At 39.6% G+C, this 12,227-nt stretch overlaps 1 long non-coding RNA gene across 6 annotated transcripts; it reads right to left on the reverse strand.

The window, feature by feature from the left end:
* Window positions 1-5,657: 5,657 nt before the first annotated feature.
* LOC127911095 (uncharacterized) lies at window positions 5,658-7,700 on the reverse strand. 6 transcript variants are annotated; one of them, XR_008077597.1, is made up of 4 exons: window positions 7,580-7,700; window positions 7,392-7,532; window positions 6,768-7,023; window positions 5,658-6,164 (listed from the first exon to the last, which is right to left on the reverse strand). It is a non-coding gene; the product is annotated as an uncharacterized LOC127911095 (long non-coding RNA). The 6 variants fall into 6 exon arrangements; XR_008077599.1 differs by having other exon boundaries at window positions 5,658-6,023; window positions 7,392-7,700; XR_008077598.1 differs by having other exon boundaries at window positions 5,658-6,044; window positions 6,742-7,023; window positions 7,392-7,700.
* Between the last annotated feature and the right edge of the window lie 4,527 nt (window positions 7,701-12,227).

Genomic DNA, 12,227 nt, shown 5'->3' on the forward strand with positions numbered 1-12,227 from the left:
ACTGATATAGTGGCTGATATAATGACTGATATAGTGACTGATATAGTGGCTGATATAACTGATATAGTGACTGATATAATGACTGATATAATGACTGATATAGTGACTGATATAGTGGCTGATATAATGACTGATATAGTGACTGATATAGTGGCTGATATAATGACTGATATAGTGACTGATATAATGACTGATATAGTGACTGATATAGTGGCTGATATAATGACTGATATAGTGACTGATATAATGACTGATATAGTGACTGATATAGTGGCTGATATAATGACTGATATAGTGACTGATATAGTGGCTGATATAATGACTGATATAGTGACTGATATAATGACTGATATAGTGACTGATATAGTGACTGATATAGTGACTGATATAATGACTGATATAATGACTGATATAATGACTGATATAGTGACTGATATAATGACTGATATAGTGACTGATATAGTGGCTGATATAATGACTGATATAGAGTGATATAGTGACTGATATAGTGGCTGATATAATGACTGATATAATGACTGATATAGTGACTGATATAATGACTGATATAGTGACTGATATAGTGACTGATATAGTGACTGATATAGAGTGATATAGTGACTGATATAGTGACTGATATAGTGACTGATATAGTGACTGATATAGTGACTGATATAGTGACTGATATAGTGACTGATATAGTGACTGATATAGTGACTGATATAGTGACTGATATAATGACTGATATAGTGACTGATATAATGACTGATATAGTGACTGATATAGTGACTGATATAGTGACTGATATAGTGACTGATATAATGACTGATATAGTGACTGATATAGTGACTGATATAGTGGCTGATATAATGACTGATATAGTGACTGATATAATGACTGATATAGTGACTGATATAGTGGCTGATATAATGACTGATATAGTGACTGATATAGTGACTGATATAGTGGCTGATATAATGACTGATATAATGACTGATATAGTGGCTGATATAATGACTGATATAGTGACTGATATAGTGACTGATATAGTGACTGATATAATGACTGATATAGTGACTGATATAGTGGCTGATATAGTGACTGATATAGTGACTGATATAGTGACTGATATAGTGACTGATATAGTGACTGATATAGTGGCTGATATAATGACTGATATAGTGACTGATATAGTGACTGATATAGTGACTGATATAGTGACTGATATAGTGGCTGATATAATGACTGATATAGTGACTGATATAGTGACTGATATAGTGACTGATATAGTGACTGATATAGTGACTGATATAGTGACTGATATAGTGACTGATATAGTGACTGATATAATGACTGATATAGTGACTGATATAATGACTGATATAGTGACTGATATAGTGACTGATATAATGACTGATATAGTGACTGATATAGTGACTGATATAGTGGCTGATATAATGACTGATATAATGACTGATATAGTGGCTGATATAATGACTGATATAGTGACTGATATAGTGACTGATATAGTGACTGATATAGTGGCTGATATAATGACTGATATAGTGACTGATATAGTGACTGATATAATGACTGATATAGTGACTGATATAGTGGCTGATATAATGACTGATATAGTGACTGATATAGTGGCTGATATAATGACTGATATAGTGACTGATATAGTGGCTGATATAGTGACTGATATAGTGACTGATATAATGACTGATATAATGACTGATATAGTGACTGATATAGTGGCTGATATAATGACTGATATAGTGACTGATATAGTGGCTGATATAATGACTGATATAGTGACTGATATAATGACTGATATAGTGACTGATATAGTGGCTGATATAATGACTGATATAGTGACTGATATAATGACTGATATAGTGACTGATATAGTGACTGATATAGTGGCTGATATAATGACTGATATAGTGACTGATATAATGACTGATATAGTGACTGATATAGTGGCTGATATAATGACTGATATAGTGACTGATATAGTGACTGATATAGTGGCTGATATAATGACTGATATAATGACTGATATAGTGGCTGATATAATGACTGATATAGTGACTGATATAGTGACTGATATAGTGACTGATATAGTGACTGATATAGTGACTGATATAGTGGCTGATATAATGACTGATATAGTGACTGATATAGTGACTGATATAATGACTGATATAGTGACTGATATAGTGGCTGATATAATGACTGATATAGTGACTGATATAGTGGCTGATATAATGACTGATATAGTGACTGATATAGTGGCTGATATAATGACTGATATAGTGACTGATATAATGACTGATATAGTGACTGATATAGTGGCTGATATAATGACTGATATAGTGACTGATATAGTGACTGATATAGTGGCTGATATAGTGACTGATATAGTGACTGATATAGTGGCTGATATAGTGACTGATATAGTGACTGATATAGTGACTGATATAGTGACTGATATAGTGACTGATATAGTGACTGATATAGTGGCTGATATAATGACTGATATAGTGACTGATATAGTGACTGATATAGTGACTGATATAGTGACTGATATAGTGGCTGATATAATGACTGATATAGTGACTGATATAGTGGCTGATATAATGACTGATATAGTGACTGATATAGTGACTGATATAGTGACTGATATAGTGACTGATATAATGACTGATATAATGACTGATATAGTGACTGATATAGTGGCTGATATAATGACTGATATAGTGACTGATATAGTGGCTGATATAATGACTGATATAGTGACTGATATAATGACTGATATAGTGACTGATATAGTGGCTGATATAATGACTGATATAGTGACTGATATAATGACTGATATAGTGACTGATATAGTGGCTGATATAATGACTGATATAGTGACTGATATAGTGGCTGATATAATGACTGATATAGTGACTGATATAATGACTGATATAATGACTGATATAGTGACTGATATAATGACTGATATAGTGACTGATATAGTGGCTGATATAATGACTGATATAGAGTGATATAGTGACTGATATAGTGGCTGATATAATGACTGATATAATGACTGATATAGTGACTGATATAATGACTGATATAGTGACTGATATAGTGGCTGATATAATGACTGATATAGAGTGATATAGTGACTGATATAGTGACTGATATAGTGACTGATATAGTGACTGATATAGTGACTGATATAGTGGCTGATATAGTGACTGATATAGTGACTGATATAGTGACTGATATAGTGGCTGATATAATGACTGATATAGTGACTGATATAGTGACTGATATAGTGACTGATATAGTGACTGATATAGTGACTGATATAGTGACTGATATAGTGACTGATATAATGACTGATATAGAGTGATATAGTGGCTGATATAGTGACTGATATAGTGACTGATATAGTGACTGATATAGTGACTGATATAGTGGCTGATATAGTGGCTGATATAATGACTGATATAGTGGCTGATATAGTGGCTGATATAATGACTGATATAGAGTGATATAGTGACTGATATAATGACTGATATAGTGACTGATATAGTGACTGATATAATGACTGATATAGAGACTGATATAGAGACTGATATAGTGACTGATATAGTGACTGATATAGTGACTGATATAATGACTGATATAGAGACTGATATAGAGACTGATATAGCGACTGATATAGCACCTTATTCCTCGTTATAGTGCGCTATATAGGGATTGAGGTTCCATTTGGGATACACGTGAGGGACAATTAGTATCTGATTGATTTAAAACCAGCAGTTCCTTATCAGATATAAATGTCTGAATCTGTGAGGAACATTGTGAAACACCATGTCCTCTAGACCCTACAGAGGACTGATGGGTTTTTATTCTAGCTATGGAGAGTGAACTAACATTCACTTTTCGTATCATTTTTTTCCTACAGGCTGCTTAGGATGTAATTGAACTGTAGTAGATAAATACTTCTACTTTATTTTATATTTGTTCAAATAGACAATTGTTCACTTGATATTTTAAGCTGGAAAATGTTTTATACCATCTCAAGACCTGGCTCCACCAACAAGCGGAATTCTCTTTTGTAATTCAGATTTCTCTTTTGGAATTTGGAATTGTCTTTTGGAATTCCGATTTTTCTTTTGGAATTCAGAATTGTCTTTTGGAATTCAGATTTCTCTTTTCGAATTCAGAATTCTCTTTTGGAATTTGGAATTGTCTTTTGTTATTCAGATTTCTCTTTTCGAATTCAGAATTCACTTTTGGAATTCAGAATTCTCTTTTGGAATTCAGAATTCTCTTTTGGAATTCGGCAGCCATCTTGAAAGGCTATCGAGGTGTCACTGTTAAAAATGTATTACACTGTTGAAAGAAACTACTGTAGATTGAATTGAAATCAACACACTGAATTTGAATAGTAATTCTTAGTGTAGTATTTGTATTGAGTTGTTTTCTATTGAACATTGCAGCTTCATAGTGTTTTCTGACAATACATAAAGGGATCAATCACTGTTATGTTTGTTAGATTCAAATAAAAAATACTAGTTCACAACTTAGTGTTGTATTATTATTCATCCATTTCAAAGGAATCCATGTGTATATATTCTGTATACTCCATTCAACAGACACTATTATCCAGTGACTTTTAGTCATCTGTGCATACATGTTACATATGAGTGGTCGCGGGAATCGAATCCACTACCACTAGAAGCACCCTGCTATACCAACTGAGCTACAGAGGCCCGCCGGAGATCGAACTGGACCACGACGTGTTATGGTCTTTGAATAGCCAGTCAGTGGTCCTACACTACGCATGACTAATTCAGCGTTCACGTGCTCGTCGGGAACGAGGAAACTGACATTTCCGACGTGCTTCGTTGAACCAGTCAACAACTTGAACGATTTCCAAGAGAAATCACATACAGACAGCTGTTCTGTGTTGAGCAGTTAAGAAATAAAATGCTTCTCCTATTTGCTTAATTTAGTTATTTTATGCAACTTTAGTTGGGCTATATGTTTAGATGTTTAATACATTATAAGGCCACATGGTGCTACTAACGATGATATGAAAAAAAAGTCGCATGAAGGGCACGAGCTCTGCTCTGCCGATCGCGCAGGTTGCACACTCTTTATCCAGTTTGACAAGCACATGATAATATTCTCAACCATCAGACTATGCTTCATGTTTATAAGTTGTATAAACATACAGCATACGAGTGGAATTATTTTTTACATTTAGAATGGCCCGTAAAAAAAACGGCATCCATATTCTGTACTGGAATAGCGAATGGAGGTGACATGCAAATCAAATCAAATTTTATGTGAACATGAACGCAAAACATATACCCCTATACATATCTACCTCCATCACTCCAGTATCCCTGTCTCCTTCCCCCTATACATATCTACCTCCATCACTCCAGTATCCCTGTCTCCTTACCCCTATACATATCTACCTCCATCACTCCAGTATCCCTGTCACCTTACCCCTATACATATCTACCTCCATCACTCCAGTATCCCTATACATATCTACCTCCATCACTCCAGTATCCCTGTCACCTTACCCCTGTACATATCTACCTCCATCCCTCCAGTATCCCTGTCACCTTCCCCCTATACATATCTACCTCCATCACTCCAATATCCCTGTCTCCTTCCCCTATACATATCTACCTCCATCACTCCAGTATCCCTGTCACCTTACCCCTATACATATCTACCTCCATCACTCCAGTATCCCTGTCACCTTACCCCTATACATATCTACCTCCATCACTCCAGTATCCCTGTCTCCTTCCCCCTATACATATCTACCTCCATCACTCTAGTATCCCTGTCACCTTACCCCTATACATATCTACCTCCATCACTCCAGTATCCCTGTCACCTTACCCCTATACATATCTACCTCCATCACTCCAGTATCCCTGTCTCCTTCCCCCTATACATATCTACCTCCATCACTCTAGTATCCCTGTCACCTTACCCCTATACATATCTACCTCCATCACTACAGTATCCCTGTCACCTTACCCCTATACATATCTACCTCCATCACTCCAGTATCACTGTCACCTTCCCCCTATAGATATCTACCTCCATCACTCTAGTATCCCTGTCACCTTACCCCTATATATATCTACCTCCATCACTCCAGTATCCCTGTCACCTTACCCCTATACATATCTACCTCCATCACTCCAGTATCCCTGTCTCCTTCCCCTGTACATATCTACCTCCATCACTCCAGTATCCCTGTCACCTTCCCCTATACATATCTACCTCCATCACTCCAGTATACCTGTCTCCTTCCCCTATACATATCTACCTCCATCACTCCAGTATCCCTGTCTCCTTCCCCTCTACATATCTACCTCCATCACTCCAGTATCCCTGTCACCTTACCCCTATACATATCTACCTCCATCACTCCAGTATCCCTGTCTCCTTCCCCTATACATATCTACCTCCATCACTCCAGTATCCCTGTCTCCTTCCCCTATACATATCTACCTCCATCACTCCAGTATCCCTGTCTCCTTCCCCTATACATATCTACCTCCATCACTCCAGTATCCCTGTCACCTTACCCCTATACATATCTACCTCCATCACTCCAGTATCCCTGTCACCTTACCCCTATACATATCTACCTCCATCACTCCAGTATCCCTGTCACCTTCCCCTATACATATCTACCTCCATCACTCCAGTATCCCTGTCACCTTACCCCTATACATATCTACCTCCATCACTCCAGTATCCCTGTCACCTTACCCCTATACATATCTACCTCCATCACTCCAGTATCCCTGTCACCTTCCCCCTATACATATCTACCTCCATCACTCCAGTATCCCTGTCACCTTACCCCTATACATATCTACCTCCATCACTCCAGTATCCCTGTCACCTTACCCCTATACATATCTACCTCCATCACTCCAGTATCCCTGTCACCTTACCCCTATACATATCTACCTCCATCACTCCAGTATCCCTGTCACCTTCATACATATCTACCTCCATCACCCAGTATCCCTGTCACCTTACCCTATACATATCTACCTCCATCACTCCAGTATCCCTGTCTCCTTCCCCTATACATATCTACCTCCATCACTCCAGTATCCCTGTCACCTTACCCCTATACATATCTACCTCCATCACTCCAGTATCCCTGTCACCTTCCCCTATACATATCTACCTCCATCACTCCTCCAGTATCCCTGTCACCTTCCCCTATACATATCTACCTCCATCACTCCAGTATCCCTGTCACCTTACCCCTATACATATCTACCTCCATCACTCCAGTATCCCTGTCACCTTCCCCTATACATATCTACCTCCATCACTCCAGTATCCCTGTCTCCTTCCCCCTATACATATCTACCTCCATCACTCCAGTATCCCTGTCACCTTACCCCTATACATATCTACCTCCATCACTCCAGTATCCCTGTCACCTTACCCCTATACATATCTACCTCCATCACTCCAGTATCCCTGTCACCTTCCCCCTATACATATCTACCTCCATCACTCCAGTATCCCTGTCTCCTTCCCCCTATACATATCTACCTCCATCACTCCAGTATCCCTGTCACCTTCCCCCTATACATATCTACCTCCATCACTCCAGTATCCCTGTCACCTTCCCCTATACATATCTACCTCCATCACTCCAGTATCCCTGTCACCTTACCCCTATACATATCTACCTCCATCACTCCAGTATCCCTGTCTCCCTTCCCCTATACATATCTACCTCCATCACTCCAGTATCCCTGTCACCTTCCCCCTATACAGATCTACCTCCATCACTCCAGTATCCCTGTCACCTTACCCCTATACTACCTCCATCACTCCAGTATCCCTGTCCCTTCCCCTATACATATCTACCTCCATCACTCCAGTATCCCTGTCCCTTACCCCTATACATATCTACCTCCATCACTCCAGTATACCTGTCTCCTTCCCCTATACATATCTACCTCCATCACTCCAGTATCCCTGTCTCCTTCCCCTATACATATCTACCTCCATCACTCCAGTATCCCTGTCACCTTACCCCTATACATATCTACCTCCATCACTCCAGTATCCCTGTCACCTTACCCCCTATACTATCTACCTCCATCACTCCAGTATCCCTGTCCCTATATAGATATCTACACACTGTATCCCTCTCACCTTACCCCTATACATATCTACATCACTCCAGTATCCCTGTCACCTACCCCTATACATATCTACATCACTCTGTATCCCTGTCACCTATATACATATCTCACACAGTATCCCTGTCCCTTACCCCTATACATATCTACCTCCATCACAGTATCCCTGTCACCCCCCTATACATAGACCTCCACACAGTATCCCTGTCACCTTACCCCTATACATATCTACCTCCATCACACCCTGTCCCTTCCCCTATACATATCTACCTCCATCACACCCTGTCCCTTCCCCTATACATATCTACCTCCACACTCCAGTCCCCTCCTATACATATCTACCTCCACACTCCCCTATCCCTGTCACCTTACCCCTATATATATCTACACACTGTCCCTGTCACCTACCCCTATACATATCTACCTCCATCACTCCACCCTGTCCCCTTCCCCTATACAGACACACCACTGTCCCTCCTTCCCCCTATACATATCACACTGTCCCCTATACAGACACACAAACTGTCCCCTATATAGACACACACTGTCCCCTATATAGACTCACACTGTCCCCTATATAGACTCACACACTGTCCCCTATACAGACACACACTGTCCCCTATATAGACTCACACACTGTCCCCTATATAGACACACACTGTCCCCTATATAGACTCACACTGTCCCCTATATAGACACACACTGTCCCCTATATAGACTCACACACTGTCCCCTATATAGATTCACACTGTCCCCTATACAGACACACACTGTCCCCTATACAGACACACACTGTCCCCTATATAGATTCACACTGTCCCCTATACAGACACACACTGTCCCCTATATAGATTCACACTGTCCCCTATACAGACACACACTGTCCCCTATATAGACACACACTGTCCCATATATAGATTCACACTGTCCTCTATATAGACACACACACTGTCCCCTATACAGACACACACTGTCCCCTATATAGATTCACACTGTCCCCTATATAGACACACACACACTGTCCCCTATATAGACTCACACACTGTCCCCTATATAGATTCACACTGTCCCCTATATAGACACACACACTGTCCCCTATACAGACACACACTGTCCCCTATATAGATTCACACTGTCCCCTATATAGATTCACACTGTCCCCTATATAGATTCACACTGTCCCATATATAGATTCACACTGTCCCCTATATAGATTCACACTGTCCCATATATAGATTCACACTGTCCCCTATATAGATTCACACTGTCCCCTATATAGATTCACACTGTCCCCTATATATATTCACACTGTCCCCTATATAGATTCACACACTGTCCCCTATACAGATTCACACTGTCCCCTATATAGATTCACACACTGTCCCCTATATAGACTCACACTGTCCCATATATAGATTCACACTGTCCCCTATATAGATTCACACTGTCCCCTATATAGATTCACACACTGTCCCATATATAGATTCACACTGTCCCATATATAGATTCACACTGTCCCCTATATAGATTCACACTGTCCCATATATAGATGCACACAGTCCCCTATATAGATTCACACACTGTCCCCTATATAGATTCACACTGTCCCATATATAGATTCACACTGTCCCCTATATAGATTTACACTGTCCCCTATATAGATTCACACTGTCCCCTATATAAATTCACACTGTCCCCTATACAGATTCACACTCTCCCCTATATAGATTCACACTGTCCCATATATAGATTCACACTGTCCCCTATATAGATTCACACTGTCCCCTATACAGACACACTGTCCCCTATACAGATTCACACTGTCCCCTATATAGATTCACACTGTCCCATATATTCACACACTGTCCCATATATCACACTGTCCCATATATAGATTCACACTGTCCCCTATACAGACACACTGTCCCCTATATAGATTCACACTGTCCCTATATAGATTCACACTGTCCCCTATATAGATTCACACTGTCCCCTATACAGATTCACACTGTCCCCTATATAGATTCACACTGTCCCATATATAGATTCACACTGTCCCCTATATAGATTCACACTGTCCCATATATAGATTCACACTGTCCCCTATATAGATTCACACTGTCCCATATATAGATTCACACTGTCCCCTATATAGATTCACACTGTCCCATATATAGATTCACACTGTCCCCTATATAGATTCACACTGTCCCATATATAGATTCACACTGTCCCCTATATAGATTCACACTGTCCCCTATACAGATTCACACTGTCCCCTATATAGATTCACACACTGTCCCATATATAGATTCACACTGTCCCATATATAGATTCACACTGTCCCCTATACAGACACACTGTCCCCTATATAGATTCACACTGTCCCCTATATAGATTCACACTGTCCCCTATATAGATTCACACTGTCCCCTATACAGATTCACACTGTCCCCTATATAGATTCACACTGTCCCATATATAGATTCACACTGTCCCCTATATAGATTCACACTGTCCCATATATAGATTCACACTGTCCCCTATATAGATTCACACTGTCCCCTATATAGATTCACACTGTCCCATATATAGATTCACACTGTCCCTATAGATTCACACTGTCCCCTATATAGATTCACACACCCCTATATAGTCCCCTATATAGATTCACACTGTCCCCTATATAGATTCACACTGTCCCCTATATAGATTCACACTGTCCCCTATATAGATTCACACTGTCCCCTATATAGATTCACACTGTCCCCTATATAGATTCACACTGTCCCTATATATTCACACTGTCCCCTATATAGATTCACACTGTCCCCTATACAGATTCACACTGTCCCCTATATAGATTCACACTGTCCCCTATATAGATTCACACTGTCCCCTATATAGATTCACACTGTCCCCTATATAGATTCACACTGTCCCCTATACAGATTCACACTGTCCCCTATATAGATTCACACTGTCCCCTATATAGATTCACACTGTCCCCTATATAGATTCACACTGTCCCCTATATAGATTCACACTGTCCCCTATACAGATTCACACTGTCCCCTATATAGATTCACACTGTCCCCTATATAGATTCACACTGTCCCCTATATAGATTCACACTGTCCCCTATATAGATTCACACTGTCCCCTATATAGATTCACACTGTCCCCTATATAGATTCACACTGTCCCCTATATAGATTCACACTGTCCCCTATATAGATTCACACTGTCCCCTATATAGATTCACACTGTCCCCTATATAGATTCACACTGTCCCCTATATAGATTCACACTGTCCCATATATAGATTCACACTGTCCCCTATATAGATTCACACTGTCCCTATATAGATTCACACTGTCCCCTATATAGATTCACACTGTCCCCTATATAGATTCACACTGTCCCCTATATAGATTCACACTGTCCCCTATATAGATTCACACACTGTCCCCTATATAGATTCACACACTGTCCCATATATAGATTCACACTGTCCCCTATATAGATTCACACTGTCCCATATATAGATTCACACTGTCCCCTATATAGATTCACACTGTCCCCTATATAGATTCACACTGTCCCCTATATAGATTCACACTGTCCCCTATATAGATTCACACTGTCCCCTATATAGATTCACACTGTCCCATATATAGATTCACACTGTCCCCTTTAAAAATGTATATGTTTTACCCATTTCTTCTCCAATTGCAGTACTTGACGACAAATCGATGTCAATCAGCAAACCAGAAGATATTGAAGAGGAGGACGACGACGTTCCAGGTATTGTTTCACACGACACACATCGTTGTTAAATGGCAGCATCATGTGACCTTTGACCTTTTACTGTGATGTAAATAATCACGTGGAGGTGCAGTATGTTGGTCTCCCTCCCTGGTGTGATATTGTGCTAGTACGCCATGGTGTTTAGGATTATCTCCGTGTGATCTTGGAACAGTTTTTAGTCATTTTAAATAT

The sequence above is a fragment of the Oncorhynchus keta genome, chromosome 23 (genome assembly GCF_023373465.1).
Source record: "Oncorhynchus keta strain PuntledgeMale-10-30-2019 chromosome 23, Oket_V2, whole genome shotgun sequence".
NCBI classification, from domain to species: domain Eukaryota; kingdom Metazoa; phylum Chordata; class Actinopteri; order Salmoniformes; family Salmonidae; genus Oncorhynchus; species Oncorhynchus keta.